This window comes from Varroa destructor, unplaced genomic scaffold, assembly GCF_002443255.2.
Source record: "Varroa destructor unplaced genomic scaffold, Vdes_3.0 BEIS01000004.1, whole genome shotgun sequence".
NCBI lineage: Eukaryota > Metazoa > Arthropoda > Arachnida > Mesostigmata > Varroidae > Varroa > Varroa destructor.
In genome coordinates this window covers 331696-344414 of record NW_019211457.1, presented here as the reverse complement: position 1 = coordinate 344414, position 12719 = coordinate 331696, and the positions used below count along the sequence as shown (strand labels likewise).

The 12719-nt window shown below is 40.8% G+C and overlaps 1 long non-coding RNA gene across 3 annotated transcripts; it reads left to right on the top strand.

The window, feature by feature from the left end:
- Nucleotides 1-666: 666 nt before the first annotated feature.
- Nucleotides 667-11788, top strand: LOC147755717 (uncharacterized). 3 transcript variants are annotated; one of them, XR_015327085.1, is made up of 3 exons: nucleotides 667-1208; nucleotides 4510-4773; nucleotides 11480-11788. It is a non-coding gene; the product is annotated as an uncharacterized LOC147755717 (long non-coding RNA). The 3 variants fall into 3 exon arrangements; XR_015327088.1 differs by lacking the exons at nucleotides 4510-4773; nucleotides 11480-11788 and adding an exon at nucleotides 1394-2624; XR_015327087.1 differs by lacking the exons at nucleotides 4510-4773; nucleotides 11480-11788 and adding an exon at nucleotides 1376-2624.
- Nucleotides 11789-12719: the final 931 nt, after the last annotated feature.

Genomic DNA, 12719 nt, shown 5'->3' with positions numbered 1-12719 from the left:
ATATACAAATTCTTTATAGAATACTCCGCTGCTCCGGTATCAGTTAATCGCACCAGCGAGTTCTTATAGCCGCGTAGCCTTCCGCCTACTTGGCTCTGTTCTGTCATCGACGAGATGACGTGACTGGCCTGCCGTTACTGGCCTGTGCTGAAGCTGTTGCTGCTTCTGCTTCTCGAGCCGTTGCCGTTTATTTGGTTCCGCTCCTTTTTTGTCCTGCTCCTCCTTGCTCACTCCTAACGGGTCGTTGCTCATTGCTACGCTTGTCGTTTTGGGCCCCAATTGAGTCATTATATTGCCATAAACAATATTTATGTCGATTTATGTCGCCTTCTCCTAAGAGACTACCCGAAGGCTAAGGATAGCGCGTTGACCAGGCGATTCACTGCTGATCGATAGATCCGTGACTGCAGCAGGCTCACATAGATCTGTTGATAGTAAGCAATCAATACTTTGCTCCGCGTTATATATATATATATTACTAGATCTTCGTTATGTTCCCTGAATCTCTGTTTGATTGGCGGTTTGAGGCACGTGAAGTCCCGCACGCCTGTATCTCAATACCTATATCTGCCACACGATTTCACTTGCTTCGTTCTTTGCTCGCAGCTATGCCAACTGCGGTATATAAAAGTTTTCGGTAATGATTATCATTGGATCCAACGATCGTATTGATGAAGGACCAGCTACTCAGAAGCAAATACAATCCAAGCTGTGCGTATCGTACAGCTTACGAATTCATACAGGTGCATAGGTTGGAACGCTTCGATATGCTTTCATCGTTTTAGCGATAGGGCGCGTTGCTAATGCTCTCTGTTCTACTTTCTACTATATTGTTAGTGTTGTTGTTGTTGTGACTAATTTTCTATTGCACCTATCTGCGTAGTAAATCTGGCTTGGTCTCTATGATGTGTATTGTTCGACAGCGGACCCAGTCAGGTGGGCGGCTACTTAAGAACTAGCGAATTTCGTACAACTATAAGGACAATCCGATTGCCTGTCAAATCCTGCTATATCGCAGATTATTTTACCGATCGGCGCGACGAATTGCATCCATCCCTTAGTTTAACGGTGCTACAGGCTGTCGACGCTGCAAACACGTCAGCTCACCCTACAGACAACCCTAACAGAAACTCATAGAAAAGATCCACAGAAGAGTTGGTTTAACGAAGATATTAGCCCGCTAATGGACTCCCTCGGGCAGTGTCATGGTGAGTAGAGTCATTTTTGCTCGCAAGTCTCTTACGACTGCTGCTGTTTTCATCGTTGCCATAGATGGTTCAGGGGTTTTTTCGGGAACTTTCCTCGTCGTTTTTCGTCTTGACCTGAACATCGGCACCCTCCTGTACGACGCGGTATGTCCAATAAGATATGATAGTGTTTCGCTCTTTTTAAGGGTCGCCGGGAAAGCCGAACGGGACTAAAGTGCGGTACAAGACTAGAGCACAAATGTTTCAAACTTTCCTCTTCGATCTTCCATAGCACGGTTCATATTGGTTGGGCTCTGATCAGTCGTCAGTCAAAGATCGGAGAAATGGGTAGGGCGATGTTAAATATACAGAACACAAGTAGAACGAAACGAAGATACGGAGAAAGAACTCGACGATCATTTTCTGCTGTCATAAGTGTACGCAAAGAAAAAAGGAGGCAGTAAGAGGCTGAAACAGGCTCGTAGCCTGTGGTGACCAGGACCGAGGCCGACAATGAGCCGGTCGACCAACGAGATCCACTAACGGATCCAACAACAGTGTAGTAGGCAGCACTGGACACAGGAGAGGAACCAGTCGTTCGACCAGATGGAAAGACAAGCCCCTCTACCGATTCTTAAAACATAGCTACAATTGGTGCACGGGAAGGGTTAATGCCTTAGTATCGCATTATTGGGTTCAATCAACGGCAACAGTGACTACATCAGCCGAATGCCTGCTCCGAAACATATCAATGACACAAGAAGCTTGTTCTTTTGTAATCACATGGCCGAGTGGGACTTACGCCAGCAGTGGTATAGCTCTGATGTCCTCGTTATCGCGACGATACAGGCCGTCTTACGTAGCGGAATCATGGGGGCCGTCTGACAGAGCTTTTTTGCACCCCATTGTATTTCGGTAATGAATCGATGTGAGAACAATCGTTCGGAATCAATGTGTTTAACCAACTTAGACGTATACAACTTTCAGTATAAGTAACCATGGTATAGATATGATGTTATATGGGCTTAATGTTCCGATGTCTGCGGAAGCATTTAATCTGATTCGCGGATCAGCTTCATTGGCTCGGCCGAGCCGCGTGTAATTATGTTATTATAGAAATTTAAAATTACTAAGTTCCTAACCTATTGAAGTAATTTCGTTTACTTTTTGTTTCGGGGCTTTTTTTTTTTTACTAACCGTTAGGAGCGTGCGCAGCATCGCACAAAATTGTATTATCCCTGACAAGATCAATACATTTATTTGTGATTTATCGGTTGATATGTAGCTCCCTTGAGTTTTCAGCGATACTTAATGTCTCTTTACTTGGTCATATCTGTCGGATTTTGACCGTGATTTTGGTCACACCCCGGACGGAGATTGAACCGGCGACCCCCTGACATCGCTATATTAGCTTGCTTACCACCAATAAACACTGGCTCATACAACGCGTGTACAAACGCTTGGTACTAATCAACTTGATTGAAATTGGATGATCGTCTTCGTTTAGTATTTATAGTGTTCTGTTCTGGAAAATTAAGCTCTAACTGCTAAAATCCATAGCAAAATGGATTGTAGTTTTAGGTCGGTGATAATGGCGGTCCTGTTTAGGTACCGTTTAGGAGTACTGTTTAGGTACCCGATAGAGACCAACAGATAGAAATCGAAGGAAATGCTTCGAGTTCTACTATCATTAACATTGGCTACTTACTTCAGAGATGCATTTTCTGTCGGTATCGCGGAACCATTGCTGTATCCCTTTTCGCCCAGTTTCGAATCTAAGCCATACTCCACCAAATGTCACGAGTTTTACCAGTGCGCCAATATGGAGAAACCTGTTTCGTTAAAATATCTAGCTAACGCAAATCGATACGAGATTTTTTATCGTACCGTTAAGCTTATGTGTACATGCTTGTTTAAGTTGTTCATACATTTTTTTTTTTTCGTTCCGTTAAAACATCTATGTCCAAAAATCCATTGTCGTGTTTAGTACAATATCGTTATTATCATAAATTTTACATGAAGTTGTAAGTTAATCTTCTTTGTAATATACATGTCTTATAGTAAATGTTATACTTATGCCAAACTTGTGCATGCAACTTACAGCAGCGCTAAATTTAAGTCCTCTCATTAATATATGTGTCTAAGTAGATCGGTTCATCACAAAGGCAGCAGCCAACATAATGATCTTCAGCACCATTATTATAGGATCATTTTTGTTATTAAAGATCCAACGGCCGCGTCGAAAATACAGGTAGGCTCTTACCATTGGGTCTCCTTATTGTAACCTTTATGGGGCTTTTCAATTAATTTCATTCACACATATACACAGTATACGTAAGGTTTCTTTACCTTAATAATTTTCTTTAAGAATGTTTTTTGCCCTAGTGCTGCTATCAGAGGTCAGCGTGCTTTTTTTTTTTCTGTACATCGGTTATCTTGATTGCCCGCGTCCAGCGCCTCTGCACTAAACTCATTGACATTCTCAGCGTGGACGAATCAATCGACAGAAACACGGCTACAACAACGGGTCGTACTGAGTGAATTGTTTCCACATCTTGGCAACCTTTGTGTGAGCTCTATCCGTTCTCTATTTCGTCTGCTTTCGTCCTTTTTGTGTGGCTAGGTTCGCACGCTCCTCTCGCTCTCTCTCTACATACATATATATATATATATATATATATATGTTTCTCTCCCTCTACCTTCCTCCTTCTCCCCTCTCCCTTTTTGTTAACTTCGTTGTCTTTGGCTGCACAGTAGATTTATGGACGTGGCCGGCTTCCAGATTTATCGAAAGGGAACACGCCAGAGGAGGACACATACTATCGTACTTGCGCTCACAGACAATGTAAATGTTTTTGAGCTGGTTTCGAGACGTTTTTTAATCGTTTGTTTTTAAAGTTTTGTCTTTATTTTATGCTTGTGTGTATCTAGTTGTAAAAGTCGTTGTTTACCTTGTAAATTCCGTAAATCGACACGATAGAATTGTTTTTCTTTTATTCATCGATCCACTGAAGTACGGTGGTGCGAGATTACATGTGTATATTTCTAACAATAGACAGAAGTCCTGAAGGCAGCTCTAGGCTAGCTAAAATAGATGAGTTCATTCATTCATGTTCGAAATGGCTTGGCAATATCAAGCCTTTTACTGCCAACACAACCGCAAAAAGGTATCAACTAATGGCGGACGGTAGGATGAATTGCGGGAAAAGACGAAAACAAATAAACTATATCAAGAACATTTTTTTGCATTCTTCAACACATACACAAACCAAAAATATACGTTTTTTTTTTTTTTTTCGTGTTCGTATATATAATTTGAAAGGGGTTCGCGGATAAAACCGAGATCACGGTTTCTTAGTATTTATCATGAAGGAATTGTAGCAGTCCGACTCTGCATTTGCTGGGGCAGCGGCATCCTGGACAAACAACCGCTGTACTACTAGTCAACACCATTATCTACGAGATACAATACAATGGGGCCGGGATCGAGTGGCTACCGCCGTCCGGTGTGCATATCAATCAACCGGCAAATCCAAGTAGATCCAACTTGGCGATGGCATCACCTCACGCTCAGAATTTTACTTCTGTAAGTAATTCGTTAATTAATTGGCAAATTTTTAAGCATTACAACGATGAGTCTTCTTAACCATGAGCATTATTTATCATAGATTTTTCCCGTCGGGCTAAGCTGGTTCGCCGAAGTAGAATCATAATATACCCAGCAGCATCCTCGAAATTGTTCACAAGGCTAAATACATATATCTACTAAAATAGAAGCTTGTTTATTCACGCAGATTATGTAGTGTTTCTGTGTTTTTGGCGGGGTTCGAACTATCGACCCCTATTTTCTCGCAGCGGCAGACTTGGCCTTTCAAAACTACGTTTTCTGCTATCTAAACACGCATGGGGTCGAGGGTAACTAATTAGCCTCTTACAATATGAGGCTATACCCAAGATGAAGTCAAATATCTGCTATGCAAACTCCAGAAAAGCATGGTCCGGCGCTATTTGCTGCAGCTTTAATCTACAGTCCGTTGTTAAATACATAAAGACGCAGAATACGAACGAGATAACATCTAACAATTTATTCAAAGATCATTTGAATTTTTACCGCTCATTTCAATTACACACCTTATCGGTGTCATAGGTTAAGACTTTGGCCTGAAGACGGACAGACCGTATTCCCCGGTAGCCCTTATCATCACATACCGTTTAAACAACAGAAAGTGACTCTGCCATACTTATCATAGGATTCCGTGAGACACTTCAGTATCCATAGTCAATGATTTCACGGCCGTTGTTTTCACTTACCAATATCAAGGATGTATAGGAAAAGGCCTTCACAATTGACATAGATTTGCTGGTCGTGTTCTATGCCGTACCAATGGCATAAACACTCAATATATTTACTCACTTGACACATATGTATGTATAATATTCCGATATATATATAGGATGATCAGAGAATTATTACGCGTCGAAATCGTTTTTTGAAAAATCAATACTAACATTATTGCCAACGCACCTTGGCAATCATCCGTGTCATTTATAACTACAATAGGTATTTCACAATATGGAGCTTTAATTACGATCAATTTTGGCTCCATACCAACGTTTGTTACATACGCGCTAAACATTGCTTCGGACGGCTGATGGCCTCTTCCGCCACCGTTTCATATATTTAGTGCAGTAGTTAACTAACGATAGGTGGTAAATAATTATATTTCAGTACTCCGGACAATGTTGTAATGGGCATGTAATGTGTAGATGATAGCATAGTTCTTAAACAATTAAACATAAGATAATCCGTATACTTAGTGGTTTCAGAGATCTGGTATTAGAAGTTGAAACAGTTATAACGAATGGGCCACTGTACGCCCGTAAAACGATACGGCAGAATAGGTACATGCTAAACAATGTTGTCCTAGACCTGCCAAGCTCTTAACAGGGCTAACGTTAATGTTATTATCAATAATAATAATGATGTTTTTAATTTCGAAAAACGTCAGCCCTTACCCATATATCTGGCCAGCTCACATGCAGTTACTAGCACTACCAACACTACTTTGAAGCATCAGTATATTCATACCGCATTTACCAATATTCCATGCTGCTCGTCGTGAGTTCGTTGGCAAACGCCGCTGACATATACACATGCGAGAGACCGCCGCCCGTTCTGGTTCCATTCTCGTACCTCGACTAATAGATCAGCCCGTTAACATCGGCAAACTTCTGGATTGTTTCTTCATTACCTTGGTTCGACACGCTTCTTCGACTGCTACTTTTTTGGCAAAACTTTACTAAAATCGAGTGAGCGATGGCTCTTGTATGACATCATAATTTGGTTCAACTCGTTGCCTGGCTGCGTCAGACGCCTTCTTCCGTGAGAATGCCGTGAAACGCGCGGCGCTGTACGACGTGGCCTTCCAATTCTAGTCATAGGATTGGAATTCGGCGGGATCGGAAGGAAGGCTGGGTCCCCGGAACCAAAGCTGGGCCTTATGTCCTGAAGACTGCTGGGCTTTGGACCGCCTTCGGTGACGATGCGTCGATATTTGCTCTAATGTTTAGATAGATGGGATTAGCTGAGCCAATTGTATTGTGACTCCAGGTACTATAGACATGGCTATTATACCGGATATCGAATTTTATATGGGCTATCACTTCTGCTAGCAGTACTCTGTTGTATACAGTTTGGTATGCTTGCAGACTCGCCCGCGTGAGCAGGGTTTAATGACTTCTTTAGATTCTTAGGTCTACTTTGTAAAGAAAAATTCATTAAAAAACCCGTATTAATTTTTGGCTGGCATGTTGTGACGAAAAAATGGTGATACATATGACGGACACTGCAGGGTAGTCAGGTAGCTAACTCGTGTTGAATACTTGAGGTAGCAGATGATTTATAGACGAAGCAGGGTTATTGAAAAATCTATTGGAAAGATGACCATGACCAGGATCACAATTATGTCCAACTTCAGTTCTGCCTGGTCATATGTATAAAAAGTATCTGTGTTCTGTTGGATACATATAGATTTTTAGAATAAAGAGAGGCCTGAGCTGTAAAAAGATTTCCGACCATACCTGTACGAACGATATCGAAGATTAGGACTAAACAACTTTTATCCAACTCCAGAACCTGTTCGGGCCGGAAACTTTAGTTTACATGCCCTGAGCATCCGACACTCTTGGCTTGCTTCAAGAGTAACAACCGTATAACATGTAACTTGCTTAATACCCAGCCCCAGTTAGCTCCTCAATCATGGCTTTCATTTACTTATGAACTGCACACGGATCTTCATAATATTTTTCATTTTTGAACTTTTTCCTTCTCGCGACCTCCCCTCAGGATATCCCAATTCCGAGTGAAGTCGTCCCCTCAGATCTCCCACAAAATCCATTTAATTGACGAATAACCACATAGATCGAAAAACCGAACACTTTCATAGCAGTTGCTACCATTGCTGCTATGACTCTACCTAAAATCTTTCAGAGAGGCTTGACGGCAGCATATGACGGCCAGTCGCGACTCGCCTTACAGCCGATGATTTGTCCCTCGTAGCCCGTGGACCTGAGCAGGCCGGTGACGCCGATCGCACGAGCTGATCCCGTCGAAGCAGCGGTACGGGCTAAACGAGGCTAGACAGAATGGTAGTTTCACAGGGCACTTCATTTGTGAATGATGTGATCCCGAAGCGAATTTGGCAATCTTCTTGTTAATCTAGCTATTTTCCTATTCGCTCACTTACCTGATCGATCTGATCTGATCCCAGCTGTGTCGCTATAGTGAGCAGGGCACCCCAAAAGCAACGGCTAACGGTAGTGCGTATTAACATTATTAATTACCATTTCATTTTCGTCTCGTTAGATAAATGTTACATAAATGTGTTATGTTAGATAAATTAACTGATAAACTAACACATATGTCGGACGATATGTGGATATATATACATATATATTTTACATTACTGGTTTCCTATGCCCGCTAAATGGAGATCTAATCAATATTTTGAACGGTAGTTACTCACACATAGAGTCAGCGATCGTTGCATAAACGTTTGTTTATCAAATAGGGAATTATCGTGCTCGCTTGTAAAATCATTCAGATTAAGGAGAGTGTCGAACAGAAATAAACAAGGTGGCTGCGTATTATTATACAGGATGCGTAAAATTGTCTTCTGACTATTTGGAAAAGTAACCTCAAAGGCTGAGAGCCTTTTTTGGACTCTTATCTTTGCTTTCTTGCTAGTTTAACAGATATAAGGTAAACTGGTAAGTGGTTTTTTAAAGCGTCGAAAGACTTTTGGTTCACCCTGTATGCGTACCGTAGACAGCAGCAGTGGGCTTCGTCGAGTTGCTGCGGGGTAATTAGCGTCGATTTCGATAATTAGATGCGAAATTGATAGGGCGGCACTTTCAGCATCAAGTTATAATACAAGCTACAATAAATTTTAATTAATGACTGAGAAGGAGAAATAGATTTAGAAACAAGCCTGTGAAGGAAAGCTTTTGCCGGGCTTCGATGACGGCGACACAAAACGCTGCTAAATAATGATCTCGGTCGTCAACGGTTATTCAGTACTTGTTGATGTTTCAAAACGGCTGCAACGGTATTTATGTAAAAGGTACAGGAGGGGATTACGTTTGAGCTGAACTCAGTTATTAGACTGTAACTTTTCTAAAGATCTACGTTTCTGCAATACGGAAATATTTACACACGATACCGTTGATGTCAATAAATCGAATTACAAAGAGTTCCAATTGGCTTCCGTGCCATGTTTGAACTTCAGCTCTAGTATGGACAAGTTTTAGGCACCGTGCAATGTTCCTCTAGCTATTCACGATAAGTTGATGACTAAAACTGGTGTATATAACTCGCTACTTGTTACCTGGTTCAAGTCAGGCTAGCAGCTTAAAACGCTATTTTTTTTTCTTAGGACAATTGACATATTTATTCACTGAAAATAAATCACATTTATTACTACTACAGATCATATATGGAGTGCCAACAATGCAGCCATTTGGCATTGCTGACCTATATTGCTGCTAGCTCTACAATAATGCTGTTTTTTAACTAATTTTATGTGTATGTAATAAGGATAGTAATATGTGTAGCTCGGCGTGTAGATGTTATAATAAATCAACTTGTTGCGTGAGAAAGAAAAATCAAATCTCGAAGAACCATACCCAGTAAGCCTTATCGTTTCTAGTACAGCTAACATTGACTCGAATCAATTTATTTCCCAATTCGGTATATGTCTATTTTCTAGAAGACCGCCATCTATACGTTATCGTACAATATCTATTATTAGATTTGCTTAATCCAAGCAGAAAACTCTAGAGATAGATTACGTAAGTCAGCACAAGTGGGTAAACGAACGATAGCTCAAATGGCTGCTTGTTCTAATTCATGTCAATAATAACTATATATGTATAGTTCCTAGCGCTTTGTAAGCATAATATTGCGACTTTACACGCGAAAAAATCAGGCGTAGATCGATAATTATTAGGTTATCTGAAGCTAACTAATTGTGAGAGTAAAAGGGTTCCATTGGTCTACATGGTCCGGCCCAGTACGCCATGGGTTCGTTCTATATTTGCGTTACATGAACGCGACTGGTGGCGCCCTCCGCGAGAAGGCGTAGAACTAAATGTCAAACAGCTAAACATGGCACCGATACAGAGCGAATACAAGAAGCATTTACTTAAAGATGCATGCAATTGAAAAAAAACATAGTATGCTGGGAAGCTGTTGAACCCAACTCTGCGAATAACGCGGCTCGTAATAACTAGCGTAAAACTAGGTGCAAAATGATTGCGCCGTCTCCTGGCAAAATGAGGAATTGAGACACCCGAATATCCCTGTCAGAACAGCTTAAGCTCATTCAGCAAACAAGCAAATTTTTTTGCCGGGCAAATTATTATTATAATAACTATTACGGTAAAAATGCTTAATATTGTCTAACCTCATTGATTATTTAACCGGTATAATACGAACCCATCTTGTAAATCTCTGTAGCACTATAATATCTCTATAGTAAAGCTAACCTAAGCTAGCTTTCCCAATACAGCTTTGTTTACGGCAATTTTCAAAGAACTTTAATTATATCCGCTGCTTTATTATAATAATAATAGGCTCTCTTGCTAATTTTTCGCAGTTTCTACAATCGCCCACGTACTCAACAGTTTACACCTTAACCTCTGGAGTTTTCGAAGGGATACATCTACCCCACGAACTGCCCCTGGGCGACGTAGCTAAGCGAGTTCAACACTGATATCTTTGAGTCCGTTCGATCCATTAATGAGACTGTATAGAGTGGCAGCAGGGTGTTCTCGGAGTATCTCGAGTGTGACGAGGGTCTCTGCAGTAAGCTCTCAACCTCAACAGCTAAATCTTAATAATTGCTCACCTGTGAAAGCTCACCTTCAACGTGCTATGGCATTGAATAATGTAATAGTGCACGTTCTGGCATCACGTTCAACAAATGTTGACGATATTTAGAGCACTGATTTTCTCATAGATGCGACTGTACCTATTCCAGTGAACTCAACCCTTATGCCCAGTGTACTCTGAAGTACTAACAGAATATAACAGCGCTTTCTAGTCGGCTTTTAGGCAGTCATTAGTTTCCAAGTCATGCTATCTGATAGTGTTTTTACATACACTCCGGTTATAAATGTGCTACGCCGAACGCTGGACATAGATGTGTGCCCGCTGAAGACTGTTGTCATGACGACGTGTCGATGTTATATCCGTTAGGGTCGCTATTGAAAGCTATTTTTGACGGGTAATTGTTAGATCAGCAAAGCTCCATGTTCAACTATGAAATAGATAAAACAACGAGAAGAAAGCTTACTGTATACTTTCCCGCATTTTACCGCTAGTAAACGAACGGAGGACGCAACAAGGACGGATGTGGTGAGGCGGCATTCAGTGGGGCGTTCTCGCGTTCTGGAATCGCATCCTATGTAGAAATAGGAAATATGTGGCTGAAATATGACAATAATACTGGTGACGATTATTATTATAGCCGCCCTCGACAATAACTTTTTACTATATTCGCCCGGAAACTTAGATCCTATTAGAAGCATCATGCGTTTAGTGAAGATGAACTATCTATCGCATTTTAAAATAGTACCCGTTTGCAGCTGTTTCGCCAAGACAGGCGGCAATTGCCTTTGCATTAACGCTAGAGATATTCTAGAATACGAGTTCAAGAGTCAGTGGTAAAGTATTGTAAATCAATTAATGTCAATAGAGTTTATAAATTCTTAGTTTCTTTGGTCCATTGCAGGCAGCATTGTCTAAGGTCAATGCTGGGCATCTGGGAGATGGTGAACTACGTTTTGATTGAGCACGACTAGAACAACGGCTGAGGTTTTTGGCGACAAAAAAACTTCAGTTTCAAACAGATGAGGTATGACGGCCGGGTTGATCCGTGTGAAGGTGTGATATTTTCAAAGTAGTAAAAGAGGCAAACGATAGCAACAAACCGCGTAGTACAATTATGGCACGGGTATCTTGAGATTATAAACTCGACAGTACTACAGCGTACGAGCAATGGTATATGACTAAAATGTTAATAGTTAGTGTACTTCTATCTGAATATACCGGAACACTCTGTAGTATGATTGAAAGTTACACTTGGATGCCCTGCGCAGTCCAATTCACTTCTTATTGCAATAGTTCATTTCCGTCAATAAACTGTGATAAAAACGAACGCTCTCCGGCTGTTTTTCAAATTGTACAGTGACTTTTATTAACATAACATAGCATTACTTGAGAAATTTTAAAAATCAAACCCCGGGATTGCGATACGAAAGGTGAAGTTTTGAGCTGCTAGTTAAACACGTGACATATTTATTTATTTTTTTTTTTACATTAAAGAGGACTGCATAGAATAGACTTAACTCTGTTCTTTGACAATTTATAGAAAGAAATTACACGAATGTAAAACTAACTCGACACTACCCCCGCTATTGTCTTACCATCATCGGGGGTTCAACAGATATTTTGCGGCCATCAAAAGCCTGAGAAGCTCAACAAAAGAGGCGATTATACTGACTATCAGGCATCCGACCTGGCTTTTTGTCGGACATTTCGACATGTTGCTATCACTGCTAGTACAATCAAATCTCAGGTAATATGTCAAAGCGATTGTCGGTGCCGCACAGAATTACTTTCCGTTAATTTGGACGTAGGCTGTCGCTATATTCAGCCCTATTCTTTTCAAATATGGATGCAAAAATACAGGTAGTTCTATAAATTATATATATATATAATTAATCATAAAGTATCATCGTTATTTTGATATTATTATTATTAGCAATATAATAAATCAGCAATACCTCATTCGTCTCATTAGTTGTTATTTCAAATGCTTCACTTCGAAGCATTTTTTTCTAAGCCAGAATCCGCAACTGTAAAGTTGTCGGGCTAAGTTTCCGTCTTCCGCCTGTTTCTCTCATTTGCCTTTCGAAGCGATCGACTTGAGCTCAATTCTAAAATGAGCCATGTATGAGTTCAGGGGATAA